Source organism: Camarhynchus parvulus, chromosome 4, assembly GCF_901933205.1.
Source record: "Camarhynchus parvulus chromosome 4, STF_HiC, whole genome shotgun sequence".
NCBI classification, from domain to species: domain Eukaryota; kingdom Metazoa; phylum Chordata; class Aves; order Passeriformes; family Thraupidae; genus Camarhynchus; species Camarhynchus parvulus.
In genome coordinates this window covers 33365787-33383162 of record NC_044574.1, presented here as the reverse complement: position 1 = coordinate 33383162, position 17376 = coordinate 33365787, and the positions used below count along the sequence as shown (strand labels likewise).

The window sequence follows — 17376 nt, the reverse complement described above, 5'->3', positions numbered from 1 at the left end:
TCTTGTCCTTTAAATGAATAGCATAGTTTGGGTGAAATTATCAGGCAATTGCATGCCTTTTATGCAGATAATGCTATTTGATGAAAGCGGTGTTTTGATCTGCTGAGGATAATACAGATCCAGGGTTGGATTCATTGGTAAGAGTAAAGCTGTCTTCTGTGATAACTTCATCTCAGCATGAGGTCAGACGGGGAAAACTGGGATGGGGGATTAAAAAATGACACAGTCGGAGCAGTATTCAGTTCCCTGCTGTGCTCCTGGCTGCACACTATAGCTTATGTTTCTGATCTGTTATGGTATTGTCTGCTTTTCTCTCCCAGAGCAGAAAGAGATTGCTTAAAACTTTTCCTTTTTCAGCTAGAGGGATTAGTTCAGTGCAGCTTTTTTAATTAAAGAAACTGTATCTTTTTCAATGTAATTTAAGGCTGTACAAGAAGGCCATCAGCATTCATAACTTAGTACTGTTACCTGCAACAAAGCCTAGCCATTCATTTTACATTCAGAAGAAGAAATCACTATTAAGATTTTTGAGGGTTAAAATACGACGATTGGCCCTGCAATTGAAAGAATCACAGTTACCCATTGTCTCCTGAGAGTCTTCTGTGAAAGAACTTCAGTTTTCCTCTTATTTATCTGGGCTTTCCCAATTAAATCTCTGTGATGTCAGAATGGTGGTTAAAAAATATTCTGATGTGCCAAAATAGATCTGAGCATATCTTTTTCACACAAAAAAAAGAATGCAAAACCACTCCCAAATATTAAAATGGCATCTACAGAAAATGACTGTAACATCAGCCACGCCTGTATCAGAACAATATTTCCATTCAACAGATTTTCTAAATATGTAACTAGTACCTTTATTAATAAGTAATAACATGCAAATAACTGACACATGTTCATGATACCTAAAATGGTCAGTTTTTATGTATGGCTGTAGATGCAGATGTGTGTTTATGCATATATGTATGTATGTCTGTATTCATGTAGACACATATAGATTTATATATCGATAGATACACACACAGTTACATATATTTTTCCGCTCAGAGAGTTGAATTTACAGCACAATTTAAACAAGGTTAATAGCTAAAACCTTCAAATGTTTCAAATAAGGCCCATATGGTGATCACTTTACAAAGCATACAGGGACTGTGCTTAGGTTGCAACATACACATTTCCAACTAAATTCCATGCCAGATCAATTAGAAACAGTTCTCCTGAGCAGACAGGAACAAACACAGATTGTTACCACTCCACTGCCTGAACTCTTGTCTTCCAGGAATGAAAGCAGTGATCTTGAATACAACATATTTTACTACTAACAGCCTAAGATTTTTTTTTAAACTGGTAGTATTTTAATAAAATCTCTGTTTCGGCACATCAGAGCAATTAACATCCAAATTATCAGAATAAAATAGCAGATTGCTATTAGAGCTTTTGGTTAGAAGGGTATTTTTCCCAGACTGCATTTGTTAGTGATGTCTTCTGCTAGAAGGAGTACATGGCACAGGAGAAGAAGAAAAGGAAAGAACGAGACAACAGAAAAGCGCTTTTGGGTTCTTTTTTCCTCGTGCAATGTGCTTTTCTTTAAATCATCTTTTCCGTACATTTCCTAAGTCTGAATGTTTTTCTGGTGGAATTTCTTGTTATTTTTTTAAATATGTCTTTTAGATAGAAAGGAAAACAAAAATGATAATTATGACTGTGAAGCTTAGGTAAAACAAGGCCTCTTCCTTCTTGTAAATATCATATATTCTGAATGTGACTTAATTACATAAACTTCTGTATGTACATATAAGGTCTGTATGTTGATTTCCAAATTGCTATAAATATTCTGCATTCCTCCTGTTAAAGGAAAATATGGATAGTTACACCCAGCTATAGTTGCTGGGAAAGTGTTACACCCGCAAACACAAATCTTACATTTTTCACAGCCTTGTGTACTAACTCACACAATGATGGCAATAACGGCGCTTTGTGATGGCTCCTACTTATGAACACAAGGTGATTAAAATGATTATGGGCTTTGGTTTAGGGCCATAAGTTTACCTCAGGCAGTAGTTCCTAATGCAGTGTTAACACAATATGAAAGGCATTTTTGTATTCCAAATCGTATGCAAACTCCTTCAGGTTCTTTCCTGAGGACCCAATGAAGAGGGTCAGCAGTTTTGTGCGGCTGAAGTGCATCATTTTCACCAGAGGTCAGCTTCCCATATAGCTTTATTTTATGCAGTGGAACACAAACTAATGTAGTGGAAAAGCGTGACCCCCATTTAAAGGTTGATTTGTATGATAATCAGTACATTTAGTGGCTTCAAAATGAACGTGTGTAAGGCCCTATCTTGCTTTAATTAAGGTAATTAAGACATATTTCCCTCTGCAGACAGCTATTTAATTTTATGGCTTTGTCAGTGATCAGATTAGAATATTTGTTTTACAGTTTTACCGCAACTCGATACTCGGGGAAAAAGTGCCTCTCGATCTGCTGCTGGCGGTGAGGCGGGCAGGCAGCGCAGCCTTTGGCGCGGAGCGAGCCCAGTGCAGCTCCGCGCGTCCGCAGCCGCTCCGCTCCGTCACTGCGCCCCCGCGCACTGCGGCTTCCCCTGGCGCCGGCCGCCACGGGCGGCCCCTTCTTCCCAAAGTTTCCCCGTTCCCACAGAGAAGCGGTGCGGTTCTCTCCGGGGCTTAGGGTAGAGCGCGGTCACGGAGGGTTCGTCACCTTCTGACCTGGCCCCGCCGCGGTCCGCGCTGGGCGCGGCGCGGGCTCGCCGTCCCGCCCGGCAGCCGGGGAGGGAAGCGGGGCGGCTCCGCCGACAGCTCGGAAGCGGCCGCTCGAGCGGCTGCGAACTCCGTCCCTTGGCGGGGCTTGCACAGGAGCGGGAGCCGCGGAGATGGACGCGCCAACTAATGGGGACCAGTTGTTTCCATGTGATGACCAACCAGCAAGACTGAGTCGAAAGGAGTATTTTTTTTTTTTTTAATTAGAGTTGTGATTATGAAGTGTCCTGACACAGGGCAATGCTGCCAGTTGTTTCCGTTACGTAGAGGCAATCCCTACCTAGCTGCTGTAAAGCACATCTTGACTCTTACCCCGAAGGAAAATGGATGGTTAGAAACAATTTCTTCCTCCATGAGCTGTAGATCCAGGACCGTTAACAATGGAGAGATCTTGAGATCTGGGTTTTTTTTTTTTTCAGACATGCGAATATCCTAAAGAGCGTGGCGCCCTGGAACCAGAAAGTGCCGAAAAGCCTGGCAAAGCCCGAGTTACCGTTCAAGTACGGAAGGACACGTTAAGAACAGTTTAGGGAGGTTGCAAAGAACGTGACAAAGTCTTGAATGTGGGTCGTCTTTTGGAGTTACTGGTAGATTAGTGCAGGAGCCGGCATGTCTCGCATCAGAGGGCATCCTGCTCTTTCCTCTCAGTAGCACCTACTGTCCAAAAAGATTTACTGATAGTCCCATCTGAAAAAAAAATATCTCTAAGTCGATGAGGAACGCATACCCTTTTGTTTTTTCAGTGCTGAAATAGTGAGCTTACTGGAAATCCCAAAAATCCAAATGAGTAAGGAATAGCTGCTGTGTGATTTTAGAGAGTTTAGTCACATTTAATAGTTGACATTAGGAAGATAGTTTCCTACAAAGCTCTAACTCAGATATGCCTGCACACTTTTCAAATTAACTTAAACTCTAAGGGCTGAAATTTAATTAAATTTTGGTAAGCCTGGTAATGCTGCTTCAGTGATGTCCAAGTTAAGAGTGCCAAAATAACTTGTTCTTGCTCAAGAACTTCAAATGTGTATCAATAAGTAGTTGACTTTTGTTGTCTATCCAGTAGGCTTTGCACAAGGAAGGTATAATGTTACCTTTCTATTTATAATAAAGCAGCATCTTAACTCAATGTATTTGAGGGCAGTAAAAAGTTTAAAATAGTACTAGATTAATGGATTTAGCAAAGGTATTGCAAATGGATTAAGTACTAGTGTAAAATACAGTGCTTTAAATTTGCATTTACAAAACGTAACTTTAAATATTGTGTTAGCACTGTAAGCCAAAAGAAAAAAAATTGTAAGTAAAACCCTGAGTCTACAAGATTGGATTGTAGTTTAGCAGAAATGCTATTTTGTATAACATGGAACAACAATTACAGTATTTGGTGTAAGTTCAGGGTTGATTGTTCCTGTGTGCCTAGCTATGGGCGTTTTGTAACAATGAATTTTGTGCAATTCACATTTTCACACTTTGAGTGCTTTCTTGCAAGAGCTAAACTCTTTGTAGTATATTTTATTTGAAAGACAAGGTCATGATGATTCCAATTCTGCCTGTATTGTCTGTGCACTTACCTGCACAGAACTCTCTCTCTCTCGAGGTCTCTGTGGCTCCTACTTTTTGAAATGAATTGCCACCACTTCAGAGCCACCCATAAAGTCAGTAGAGAGTATTCATTTAAATCCATTGGTTTAGTTGTTGTATCCTGAAAATACTTTGGCAAACCTCTATTTAAAAGTAGTTACTTCTATCAAAACTTTTCTATGGATGAAGATGTGTCATTGCTATCATAAAATACTTTTTTTCTCTTCCTTTCTGTGTGCTCATATTATGAATTACACATTAACTGTTGACTTAAAAAGGCTTGAAACATTAGTGGTTTTGTATTGCACTTGCTGTATAACAGTGCTGTGTGATGCTGGCTCTGTGTGTGTGGTACCTGCTGTAATTCCCACATGCTGACCTCAGCACTGTCGAATCAGTTTATATACCCAGGCACCTTGTCTCTCGGGTCGAGCCCAGCAAAGTACAAATGCAAAGAAAAACACTGGAGTAAAACACGGACATGTGAGAGAAAGCTGCTGGACTGATCATAGTCCGGCTGGCTCCCTCACAATGCCCGCTGGTTACATCTGCAGTAACGTTTCCATGGTTAGGAGGTATTTCCAGTTATTTCAGGACAGAGGAATACGGGGATTTTCCTTGGGAACGTTTAAGATAACAAAGTCGTGCATCTTTCATTACAGAGTCAGAGATGTGGTGGATAAAGTTAGGAAAATCAAAGCACTGCAGCGGGTAGCCAGCTAAACGTTCAAAGCTGCTCATCTGTCTAACTTCTCCGGGTGTTTCGCATCTCGTGTGTGAAACGCCTTTGAGTTTAAAAGGGAAGGATAAAGGCGTAAAAAGAGAGCGGTCCTAGATAGATAGGTAGGTAGGTAACATCTCAGTGTGCGAAAAGTTACAGCTACTACTTTGAGCCGAGAGGTTGCTGAGGAGTCAGGGAGAAAAATAAGCAGAAGCGCCTTTGTACACCACGGAGAAATGGCTTTAAAAGCAGATGTTTAAGCTGTAATCAGGTCACTCGGCACCCGGCTCCCGCCCAACTCCGAAAATTGCCGGGGTGCGGCGGAAAGGCCGGGCGGGGGGGCTGCGGGTCCCCGTGCGAGGGGCGGGCTGCCGGGCCGGGGAGCTCCGCCGGCACCCTCCGGCCTTGCCGGGCGGCCCCGCCGCGCCGCGCCGCGCCCGGGCCGCCGGCAGCGCCAGGGAGCCTCGGCGGGCGGGCTGCCCGCGGCGCCGGCTCTGCTTGGCCGGGCGCGGTGCGGTGCTGCGGGGGAGCTGCGGATTATTTCCCCAAATTCTTCCCCTCCCCTGATAAAAATAAATAGGTCCCCGCGGAAAACAAAATGCAGCGGAGAGATGCTTCGTGCCCTCCCGGGTGGAGGGAACGCGCAGCGGAGCCGTGTAAGTTCATTAGTGTTTGCAATCAGGAGCACGCAGACACCCTCATCAGGGCAGACAGCGGCCAAGAGCCATTCATCAGCCTGAAGTGCCGCTCGCGGATGACCCCTAAATCACCGCCGGCGTCGTGGATGCGCTGATTAGGCTCAGCGTGAGAGCCGCGCCGCCGCACTCCATGCGAGTGGCAGGGACGGGGGGGCGGCAGGCTGAGGGTACGCAGCCCGGTGGGTCGTGTCCCGGCCTGGGGCGGCGCACGGAAGCACCGGGGCCCTCGGCCGGGTCCCCCGCGTTACGGCGAAAGTAGGTGCTGGCGGCGGCAGCGGCGGCTCCTCCCCGCGCTCCTCCCCCCCGGCACGTCGCTGTGCGCGTACCTTCGCCCTCCCCTACTGTAAGGAGAGGGGCCAAACTCCCTGCCCGCCCGGCGGGGGAGGAGGCGGGGAAAGTGAGCTCCGCGGGACGCGTAAACTCCCGCGGCGCGGGGCGCGGGCAGCAACTCGTGGCCCTCCCCCCGCCCAGCCCCCGGCCCTCCCCTCGCTCCCGCCCGCCCTCCGCTCCCGCCCGCCCGGCCTGACAAAGTGCCGGCGTGCGCCGCTTTCCCCCGCGCTGCTGCCGGGGCGCGGAGGCGGCGAGGCTCGCGGCGTGCCCGCGGTAAGTGGCGCGCTGCGCTCCGCGGCTGCCCGGCCGGCAGCGGGGAGCCGGGGCCGCTGCCCTCCGCCCGGAGCAGAGCGGGCTGGGGCCGGTGCGTGGGGGCCGGCGGAGGTTCTTGCGGCCCTCCGTCCCTCCCTTCCCCACCTCCCCCACGGCGGCACCGTTGGCGGCGGGACTTTCGCCGGGCGGTGGGCGGGAGTCGCGGGGCGTCCCGGGACGCGCGGCTGCGGCCGGAGCGCGGCCCCAGGTAGGGCTACGCGGGCGCGGGGGAGCAGGAGGAGGGGGCCGGGGACGCAACTTAGTGTGCAAACTCCGCGGTGCCGGGCGGAAAACTGAACGGGGGGGTGGGAGGGATCGAGGTCTGGGTCTGGCAGCAGCGCTGCGCGGCCTCGGAGCGGGGTCTGGGGCTGCTGTGCGCGCTCCCGGGGGGGCTGAGCGCGCTCCCGGCGGCGGCGGGACTGGGCACCGCAGCAGTTTCGGTGCTTTCCCAAGTCGGCATCCTCACTTTTGGAAGATTAAACGGAAGTGTCCGCACTCCTGTCCGGTGAGCGTAGCAGCGCGGGCGGAGGCGCGAAAGCTCGTCCGAGCAAGTTTATGGTGGGTTCGGAGCTTGGTGTTTGTTCGCTCGGGTGTGCGGGCGCGGGGCGCTCCCGGCGGGTCCGGCGCGTTTGTCAAGCGGCGGCGGGCGGTGACGGGCTGCCGGGTGGTCTGTGCTCCAGGGCTGCCACCGGGGCTCTACCTGCTCTCCTGCCAAAGGACGGCGTTTCTGAGCCTCGCATCTGTAATGGTCTAGTCAGTAAACTGTAGTGAAAATCGTGTTACCGTGCAGCGAAAACACATGGCGACCAAAGAAATTGTGTCACTGTGGTTTGGGCAGAGAAAAGGGTGGTCTCCCCCGCGACATTCCAAACATTGCTGGTGTCTGGTGGGGTTTTTCTTCACGTGTATGTAGGAAGCACATCCACTGTTCTGTGGACTTAAAAGTTTTATGTTATAAAGATGCTTTTAAACAAAGTAATGAAAAAAGAGAACATACCCAAACTCCCATCTTAATGTGCTCACAGACTGTTAAAAGTTTTTTAATAGGACTAGTTTCCATAAGGTATCATGTAGATGTAGCCTCCTTTAAATAGTTAGATTTAAAATATTTTTATAAGAAAACTTTGGCAGTTTTATTTTTCTACTTTCTAAACATCATGTGTCTCTTAAGCTAAACCTTAGTTCAATCTTGTTTGGTTTTATTTGAATGTTACCCCTGCATTTTATATATGCTTCCTCGGGCAAAGAATTTTGCTTCATACCACTGAAGAGTTGTAGTGATATTCTATGACTGTGTGGATCCTAAAATTCTGTCTAGTAAAGAATAAATTGAAGTATAAGTGTTGTTCATCTATGGTCTTAGAGAAAAGTTAATTGTAAAACACTTGAAGACACTCTCTGAAAAATACCACTGCTCTTCCCTTCTAAAAGAATCCAAGTGCTATTCAGAATTGTTACTTCATTCACATCTAGGAGATTAGTTTAATATTGTATGCAGGGAAAAATGTTCACAAAATGTGCTTTTATAGAATATAAGAATAGTTTGGAAGAAGGGCCCCTATGTAAGTGTGAATATACATGAAAATTGTATCATTTAAATTTTGGAAAAATATAACGGGTTGAGAAAAATATTAGCTTACAATTCTGAAGCTTTGCCACTATGAACTTGCTGGGTTACCTTCAGCGGTCTAGTAAATTAGGGGGGGGAAAAAGCCAATAGTACAGAAATATTAGATGCATACATCTGATTGAAAATGGAAAGGCATTCAGTGGAGTGAACACTGAGATAAAAGATGCTGTTCAGTATAAGAAATACTTGACCCCGCTGAGATTCTTTTGTTTAATATGTTTTGAGGAAAAACAATCCAAAATAACAGTCATAATCCAGTTAGCAGGTTAAGACTGGTACTTCAGTCAAATCTCTTAGAGCTGGGAGTAATTATTCTCTGTTTAAATGAAAAAAGAGAAGAAAAGGATATATTAATAGAAACTAGATTTAAAGTTACAAATGAGGACATAATGGCTGCTCTAGTAAACATCTCTTTTATAGAAGCCCCATAAAATATTAGAAAATGAAATAATAACCTGGAAATATTTTTTGTCATCTCCTAGCCTCAACAATTAGCAGTCTTGGCTCAGTGAGATACTCAGAACGTTTACCTTCAGTTAAAATCACTGAGCATTGTGCAGACTGACACCCCTGAAGATTGATGCAAAAACTCCCACTAAGTTGCATCAGTTTTGGATTAGGCCCAATAAAAGCTGAGAGTGCCCAGCAACTCGGAGGATCAGGTGCTGTTTGTGAAGGGGCATTGTGCAGTACAGACATAAAAGACCAGAGATGCTAAGGCTTCAGGTCAGAACTGCTCTTATGTTTATAGTGATACTGTTACTTAATGCTCTGTTTCTATTATAGAAAACTCATCTCTCTGTCAGTGGGCAAGAGAAACTATAAAATTCTTATAGAGCAAAATTATTATAGAGAAATAATAATTTTTTTTTTCAAAATGTTACGCGAGTAAGTTGCGCTTGTGTAAGATTTAGAGGCTGATTTGAGCTATACTGATACTACGTATTAGAGACTGTTAATAAGATTAATATATCTATATAATATTATTGTCTTTTAAGAATAACTTTACTGTAGAAAATGTATTCTATTAAATACATACATGTAAACCTGTTAGGTTTACTGTTTTGGTAAATGTAGTGATAATGTGACTATCACCTGCAAGTTTGTGCAGTATCAAGGGCAGAAAATATTATCAGAAATAATTTTAGAGTGTTTATTAGAAAATCCTTGGTTTGATTAATTAAGTTTTTTACCCCACACTAACTAGTTAAATAAGTAAGTCCTTTCAGGATACCTGCATGTGATTCTTCTTAGACTGAAGAGTGTCTTAAAATAAAGCTTTTATCTTTCTAACAGGGTAGTATTATTTGCAGGTTTTAGCTTGTAGAAAACATTTCAGGGACCCAGAGTTAGGGTTGGGGTTCACACTGTCAGATGAACAATTAAAAGAAAGCTCTAAACATTTAATTTTTTAGAAGTAACAGAGGCTTTAAAGAAGTTACCATTGTAAAAATGTGCCGCTTTAACAGCCTTTCCTTAGTTCTAAAACTGATTAATTGCTGTGTCTTATAAAACCTGATTTATTTCATACTTTTTTCATACCAAGCATTACCATTATGAAGCTCTCCTTATAAGTGAGATTAATGTTTCTGAGCAAAGAAGTGGTTTGGAGGGCTGCATTCATTTTGAGTGCTATTCTAATCAATTTTAGATACAGCATTTCACAATGTATTAGTCTGCATGTGAACCTGCCTTATTATGTGGAATTAACTTGTTAGTGATTGATAGGAAGCCTGCTCCATCTCCAGAGATGATTTGTTAGAAAACAAGTGTTACAGGTTCCAGGAGTTTGAGTACAGGGTCAGACAACTCTGGTACCCATTCTGTGGCCTGACTGAATCTTGATAGAGAAGTTAGAAAAAAATGCTGTGCTGTTTTTTTGGTTTTTTTTAAAGCTAAAAAGCCCAACACACTCCAAAAATCCTAAAACCAAAACACTTACATTGAATGGTGTTCCTTACTGTGGTATTGGGCTTCACAGACAGTCTGAAGTGACAGGTATGAGGCGCAGGCAGTGTCTTTGTGCATCACTACGTGCTGTAACAATGCATGCATCTCTCCTGGATTATTTGGAGGAAAAGCTTTAGCATTTGAAATCAAAACTCAAAGTTTCAGATGACAAGGTGCACACCTACTGGATATTGCTTTCATAGTTATTGAAATACATGCCAATGCTGTTTTTTCCCTTTTAAAAGGAGCAAGGGTTGTGCTTGTTTCAATAGCTAGTGAAATATTTGTACATTCTGCCTGTGCACCTTTTGGTCTCAGCTTCACCACTGTTTAATTCTTAACCACTAGGCTATGGTCACACACTACTGCTGAGTGTGATGCATAAACATTTAAAGTCCAGGAAAAAAAAAGCTTCCTCAATATTGAGAGAAAAATAAGTTTTAAAAGGCCAAATTTAAAAAACATATATGAAAAACCTCTGAATATTGTAAACAATTCTAAGAAAATATAGGTATATGCATCTGTTATGAGGATAGTAATTTAAATCTAAATTATAGTTATTTATGTGTTTCTTGCAAGATGTACTAATTGCATTCAGTGAATTTTTTAAGTTTGCAGATTGGGCTAATTACATTTGTCTTTTAGTTCAAGTGTGCATGTTAACAGTAACAGAAGATTGCAACTGAAGCATTGCATAAAAGTATTTCTGGTCTTCTGCAGATCAGAAGTAATAAAATTACAAAATGTTTATGAATAAAACTCTTAAGTGCTCCTCACTTTTTAGTTCACTCTGGCTTTATGGAATAAACATTATTTGTACAGGTTCATTTTAATATTACAACTGAAATAGCTGCTACTGAACAAATATGAAGGGAATAGTATCTTAAGCATAATAAAACGGAGAGTACAACGCAAACTGTATCTGTGATTGCTGTCTTAGATGCAAGTCTGTCTGCATGTTCCATACTTTCAACTTATGGACAATTTACTCTTATTTTAAAATATATTTTATGCAAAGTTGATACTTGGATGACACAAGATTGAAAAGCTAAATCTGGAACTGTTTTGTGCTGATACATGCTGTGAGTCTTGCAAAGAAGTGGGCGTGCTTTTATAGTTTAGACTGAAATTCAACATATAAGTTCAAACCTAGGTGACCCAATTATTTTAAATTTTGCAATTTAAGTCTGTAACAGATTGAGGTTGTTGATACTTGATGTGTATGTTTGTGTATACAAAAAAAGTTAATTGCAAACATTAGTGCCTAGATGTATTGAAAGCAAAACAGTAAACTAGAAACTGCAAAGTGCTGTACTGAATTCAGCACTGATTAACGTACTCTGCAAATCCACTGAAATCAGCAAATTGCCTGGATTGTCATGTACTCGTGAATCTGGGAGGCTGTTGTAGAACTTTGTGTTAAAATATCTTAATAACTGAAATGTGTGTTAAAAGTTATAGAAACTTTGGTTCACTTTTACATTAGGAGTTCATGAATGCAAATTCAATCTTTGTGTATAAAGGAAAACTTTTCAACTTGAGAAAAGATGTTTTAAATTATTTCTGTTTACTTTCCTGACTTTTATGTTTTTATCACACCGCTAGTAAATCTTTAAAATGAAAATCTTAACATGAACTAGCTATGGATTATAATTATGTGATAATGGAGTCTCTATGCCTCTTTTTCTATTCTCCCCCAACATACCTCCATTCCATCCCCGGCAAAATCCTGGAATGATTGCAGAAATTTTTACTGCAGAACAGGTTTGCCAACTTGGTTTACTCTTTCAAGTAATTTGTTTTGAAAGAAAGGAGTATATCTTTTATAATGATGGTCTAAAGTCTGTATTCTATAAACCTTTAAATTTCATCAGTTAAGATCTACATGTGTCTTTTGCATCTGAATTACAGAAGTGTAAAATTGCAAAAATCTCAAGATATTATGACTTCAATTTTTCGTGTAACAGTATGAAAAACATTCAGAAAAGCAGCAGTTATTATTGTAAAAGCTGTCTTGATGTGGAACTTAGAATGTGTTGTGTTGAAATCAGTTGTGCTGGTGGTGTTATTTTTCAACATTGTATTGAATTTCTAATAGTGTTCTTGACAGCAGTTAAGCCAATGTACAAAGGAACTAATGTGTCTTATTTCCTTATTTGAGTCTTGACAATTTTTAGTGTCTTAAGAAAACTGTCAAGGGTAAAATTGGTAAAATACAGATTTAAAACATTTTTCTTGGCAGGAGTTGAATAGAAAGTTGCATGTGAGAATTTTTAGAGGAGGGGGAAAGAAATTAATCACCTCCATGATTTATTATAATACAGCAATAGATTCCTAAATCATAGAAGTCCTTGATACACTTTGACTGGTTCGTGGAGGGGGGTGACAATGTAGTGGTTGAAGAAATCATCATTGCTAATAAGTGTTACTTTAGATTAGCAAATGAAAGACTGCATAGTCCTTCAAAGGCCTCATCCGTTCTCATTATAATCCTTTGAACATTTGTCTGACCTTTCTAAAGAAATTCTACAGAAACTTTATGCATAGGATTCCACACAAATAAACTGACCAGCACTTGTCTCAAGAAGTTTGTACTCTAATGACAGGAGCAATAATACATCTTGTAAAAAAATATATCAAATGTTACTTGCCACAGCAAATTGTTAATTTATTTTCAAATATCACAATGTAATGCTTGAGACTAATGAGTATAAAGCAGCTTATTGAAAGCAAATAATATCACAGTTCTCTAACCAAAATCTAAAACCAAATTGTATTGCTAATATTTTTCCTCTCAGCTTTGTTATGGTTTGTACCTATAGAAAGCTGGGGTAGGTGGGGTAATTTTGTTTTCAAGGCTGAGTGTGTGAAGGTTTGTGCAGCTAGGACATGACCAGCTAAAGGAAACCAGCATAGCTCTACTCATCTCAGGGAAGACATTGCCATTTACCTTCTGGGTCATGACATGTAGGGCTATGCTCATGAAACACTTTCTATTTAGATTTTGCTTGAATTCTTACTTTTTTTTTTTAATAAGAAGTTTGCTTCTTTCCTTTTGTGAAATACATGGCTGATTTGAATAGGCTTTGGTGCCTCTCAAAAGCATGATGGCTCAGATGGGTTTTTTCCATTAAAAGGAAAAACCTCTTATTCTGTTAGTAAACTTTGCAAAGCAGAAAATAATTCATTTTATTAAATCAGTTTTTTTAAAGAAAGACATTCTTTATTCACACTACTGAATTTATTCAAGTATTTGATGTCTCCCTATTCCTTTCAAGAGAGATTCTTGATTTCAGTGTCAAAAGGTTGAGTGGCAGGATCCAAACCTATGCAACTGGAACTGAGGAAAGATACTATATTCCAACAAATCAGCTGGTTGAAATCTTGGTTACAAGTTGGAAGTGTTTGTGTATTACTTTAGCAACAAAGGCAGAGTCACTGGAAGTCTTAACATTGAGGCAGCCGTTACTCAATTACCATTTGTTTACCATTGTTCCCGTGCTGGAAGGCAGAAATGTTGTATTTTTAAAGTAATGAAGGAACTGGGGAAATGCTGGACCTCTGCAAAGGATTGAGCTTAGTCCAGGAAAATAAACAGGTAATTTAGAGTACTGAGGAATTCTAGGTTGTGTTTGGTATATCAGACTGATAAATGTGAAATCCTCAAATTTGATTTCCCTTCATCCCTAACTGGTTAGAAAATTAAAAATTTAGGCAGAAAAGAGCCCTTTCATATTGTATGGTAGGAAATACTCTTTTTCATATCTTGCTTTGCTGGTAATATGCATACATGCACACATGTTTTGGATTGCCTAATCTTCAATATTATTACTTTGGATTTAGTGTAAATTGATGGCAGATGAATGAAAAGACTTCCTGGCAGATTTTTTAAAATATAGATGTGTATCTGCATGTGCATGTACTTTGACCATTCAATAGTGACTTAGTAAATGTACAGTACAAAATTGCAGGAGGATTTGTCCTTTTCCCCTCATTTGTCTGTCAGTTGCTGAAGTTTGTGATTCCAGCACAGGCCAGTGTGTTGGGAGGTGTAAAAAAAACTTAGGGTCTGAAGTGCACAGTGACATCTCAGTGAGCGCTGGGAGCAGAAATGCTCATCACCTATCAGGAAGTTTTCCAGTCATTTGTGTATTGATAGAGTATGAAAAAAACCCCACCTAGTAATCCTATCTATCTAAAGGTATGGTAACTTAGAAATACAACTATGAATGACTGTGCTCTACAGGAAACCTGGAAGTAATAAGTGATTAGAAAAGCTGGGGTTTTATTTTCTTTCTTGAGTAAAGAGTATCTTAGCATGAAAATGAAATATCAACTCTTACTTAGCATGAAATAGTTATAATTACATTTAGAAATGTTTTAAGTAGCTTAAAAATGCATAGCTGCTCTTATTATTCTTTTGATAATTTAATGCTAATTGTGGATTGATACAGGGTTAATGATATAAAATGTTAGCACTTCTAATGATATGTTTAAGAACAGTGCAGACATTAAATTCAGTAAACTGAATATGTGGCCTCATAAATAAATGCTGAATTATAATACAAAGCACACCATGACCAAATTAATTAGTATGTTTAATCTAGTGAATTCCAGCTAGGCTGCATATAATATGGACATGTATTTAATTTCTAAATTTAATATTAGCTGCATAAGTCAGCCCTTACTTAATCAGTGCAGATCAGTAATAGAAATTAATATATCTGGGGTTTTACATAAGCTTTTCTCTTTAAATAAGATGTTTTAACATTGTTTGAGAATTTAAATATTATAATTAAAAAAAGGCATGTGGGTAGGAATGTTTCCTGTGTTCTCCCCATAATTTGTCGTCATCAGGAGGTAGAATTCCTGAGGTCCAAAATAAAATATTCATTCAGTCAAAATGGCGGTGCTCATTAAAATTCATTCAAGGATCTAGGGCAGAATATTTTCTGTTTGCTTATTTGATGCAAAATTGACTGCTGGTTGCTTTGCTGTAATTATTGTTATATCAGATTTTTTTAAAATTTGGGTGGAGTTAAAATGCCAGTAGAATAATCTTGATTTTTCATTTGAAAGCCTTACTTTTCAAAAAAAGTGCAGAATAAAAGACTATTTAATTTCTTAATAACCTCTGAGTACTTTAGATTTTTCCTCTTGTAAATTAGATTTTTATCACGTGAACCATAGGGCATACAGATTTTCTTGAACTCATAGTCTGAATTCTTAAATGTGAGTTTAGGGTAGAAATAGAAAATTGGGTGGTATTGAGTCCAGTTTTGAAAACCTCTAAATAATCTGTTCAGTTGGTAGTTTCAGGGACTTCAATGAGATTGTGTAGTGAATAGGTATTGTCCCTGTGATCAGTGCTCTATAGGCTTAGGCTCATTGCTTTCAGAGGAAAGTCTGAGAATAATCAGCATGTGTTTTCTTCTTTTTTTTTCTTGATACGGGATTACACACTCTGCCTGTAACCTTTGATATAAATCTACCTTTGCTTTGTGTTCTTTTTCTGGTAAATACTTGACTAGAAATGAGTTGATGAACTGCTCCATTTTTATGGAGAGCCCATAAAGCACAGAATGAGCTGACTGCACTTTGGTGCTCAGTCAAACCTTATTGTTAAATGTGTTTAGGATGATTTCCACCCCCATTCCCAGCATTTGGAACAAGCAAATCCAATAACTGTTTATTTGCTGAGCCACACAAAGGAGTGCACTTGTCCGAAAGGGGGCACAGTGAGGTGACGCCTGTGCTGCCCTGTTAAACACGGTGCTGTTGCTTTCCCACGTGCTGGGACACCATCATCTATGGTTTTTGTTCTTAAAGAGCTCCCTCGTGGCATTTTGATCTGTACTCATTCATGGGACTCCCTAACAATTCTTGGGCATGGTTTAGCAGTTAAGACTTTATTCTGGGGACTATTCCCATTAAGCACTTTGCTTCCAGCTTCCTAATTTACAGGTTAAGACTTGTTACTGGCACAAACCTGATTTAATTATACAGGCTTTAAGCATGGTTTTGGACAAGATGGCCTCCAGAATTCTTTTTCAACCTAAACTGTGTGATTCCAAGCCTTTTGGTTGCACTCCTTGCAGTCCTTCTTGTGGGTGTGGAATTTACTATTCAGTTGTCACACCTGAATTCAGCATTGGCAATGGTGATTCTATTACTACTACACTTCCAGAAATAATTGTTTATCAGGCTCAGAAGTAAAATCATCATATTTGTGTTTTAATCAGTTGAAATAAACAAATGTTAGTGCTTTATAACCTGATGTAGGAGTAATATTTTTTCCACCCTGCTTGTGTAAGATTGTTCCTATTAACTTAACAAGAGGATTTGTGGAAGTGCACAAGCATAAAGAGGACTCTCCGTGTTAGAATCATTGTTAGGTACATTTTCCTGCCTTAGAAACTTGATGCAATTAATTTAGATATTAAGTGAAAACTAGCTTCATTTTAGTCTATACACCTGCTAATTATTACATACTGCTAACCTGACAGAATTTAAGTTTACTGGTTTATAATAAGTGCAAAATATCTAGCTGTTTATGGGCAACATCATGCAAAAAAACCAGATTAACAGCTTTTTTGTTAAGGTTTTTATTTTGGAACTAGATTAAAGATGGTATTAACTGATTTATTATGAGAATCAAATCTGTAGGGGTTTTTAAGAGTTTTTATTTTCCTGTGGTTGGTTAAAGAATATACAAGAGTAACAAGTTACAATGCTAGTTTTTTTTAATATTAATGAAAAAAATAATAAAGCTCAGTAACTCATCACTTTTTGTTTGTGAAGAGGCTTTGCTTACATGTAGCCAAAATGAAAGCTACATCACCAGATATCACATTGAACTGTTGTTAACCTGTGCGGGCTGTAGTTCAGTGAGCCCAAGAGGCTGAATGAAACCTAAAGGAGGTTTCTGTGCAGGAGCTCCTTGGCAGTGCTTCAGTGTCATACCCACTCCATGGAGGAAAAGGAACGAGGCAGCAGCCTGGAAGGGATCTGCTCTGGGATTAGGCACCCAAAGGGGCCATCTTTGTGAAGATCTGAGGCATGTGGTGACCTTCTCCCCAGTGCTTTGAAAGCCGGACACTTCCTGCAGTAGCTCTGCTTTGAGGTGCCTGAAGCGTAGTCTCACTTTAGTGATTTAAGCTAAACAGACGGCATTTCATCTGTGCTGCCTCGACCAAAACTGCAGCAACAGCTATGAAAGCATGTAGAAATAGAGGGGAAGCTAAAGGTTTTTGACTGGAACTAAAGTAATTATTTTCAGGTTTTATTTTTTAATAATAATTTTTAATTAAGGTTTTTAATAGTATAGCTGAAATCACATTGTGGATGTTTGAAAACTGTTGTTTCATCAATGATTTGTAGGT

At 40.6% G+C, this 17376-nt stretch overlaps 1 protein-coding gene across 27 annotated transcripts in view; it reads left to right on the top strand.

Moving 5' to 3' along the window:
- TENM3 (teneurin transmembrane protein 3) overlaps positions 1–17376 on the top strand; it is a 1284378-nt gene that overhangs the window by 872347 nt on the left and 394655 nt on the right. For 3 of the 27 annotated variants that reach the window (XM_030947667.1, XM_030947665.1, XM_030947666.1), the window contains exon 1: positions 6213–6375. The exons of 20 other annotated variants lie outside the window; for them this stretch is intronic. The gene's annotated coding sequence lies outside the window, so the exon portion shown is untranslated. Of the gene's footprint in view, positions 1–6193; positions 6376–6421; positions 6623–6728; positions 6973–7018; positions 8771–17376 lie in introns of those variants that run through there. 4 more of the 27 variants (XM_030947687.1, XM_030947674.1, XM_030947675.1 and 1 more) reach the window with 4 other exon arrangements.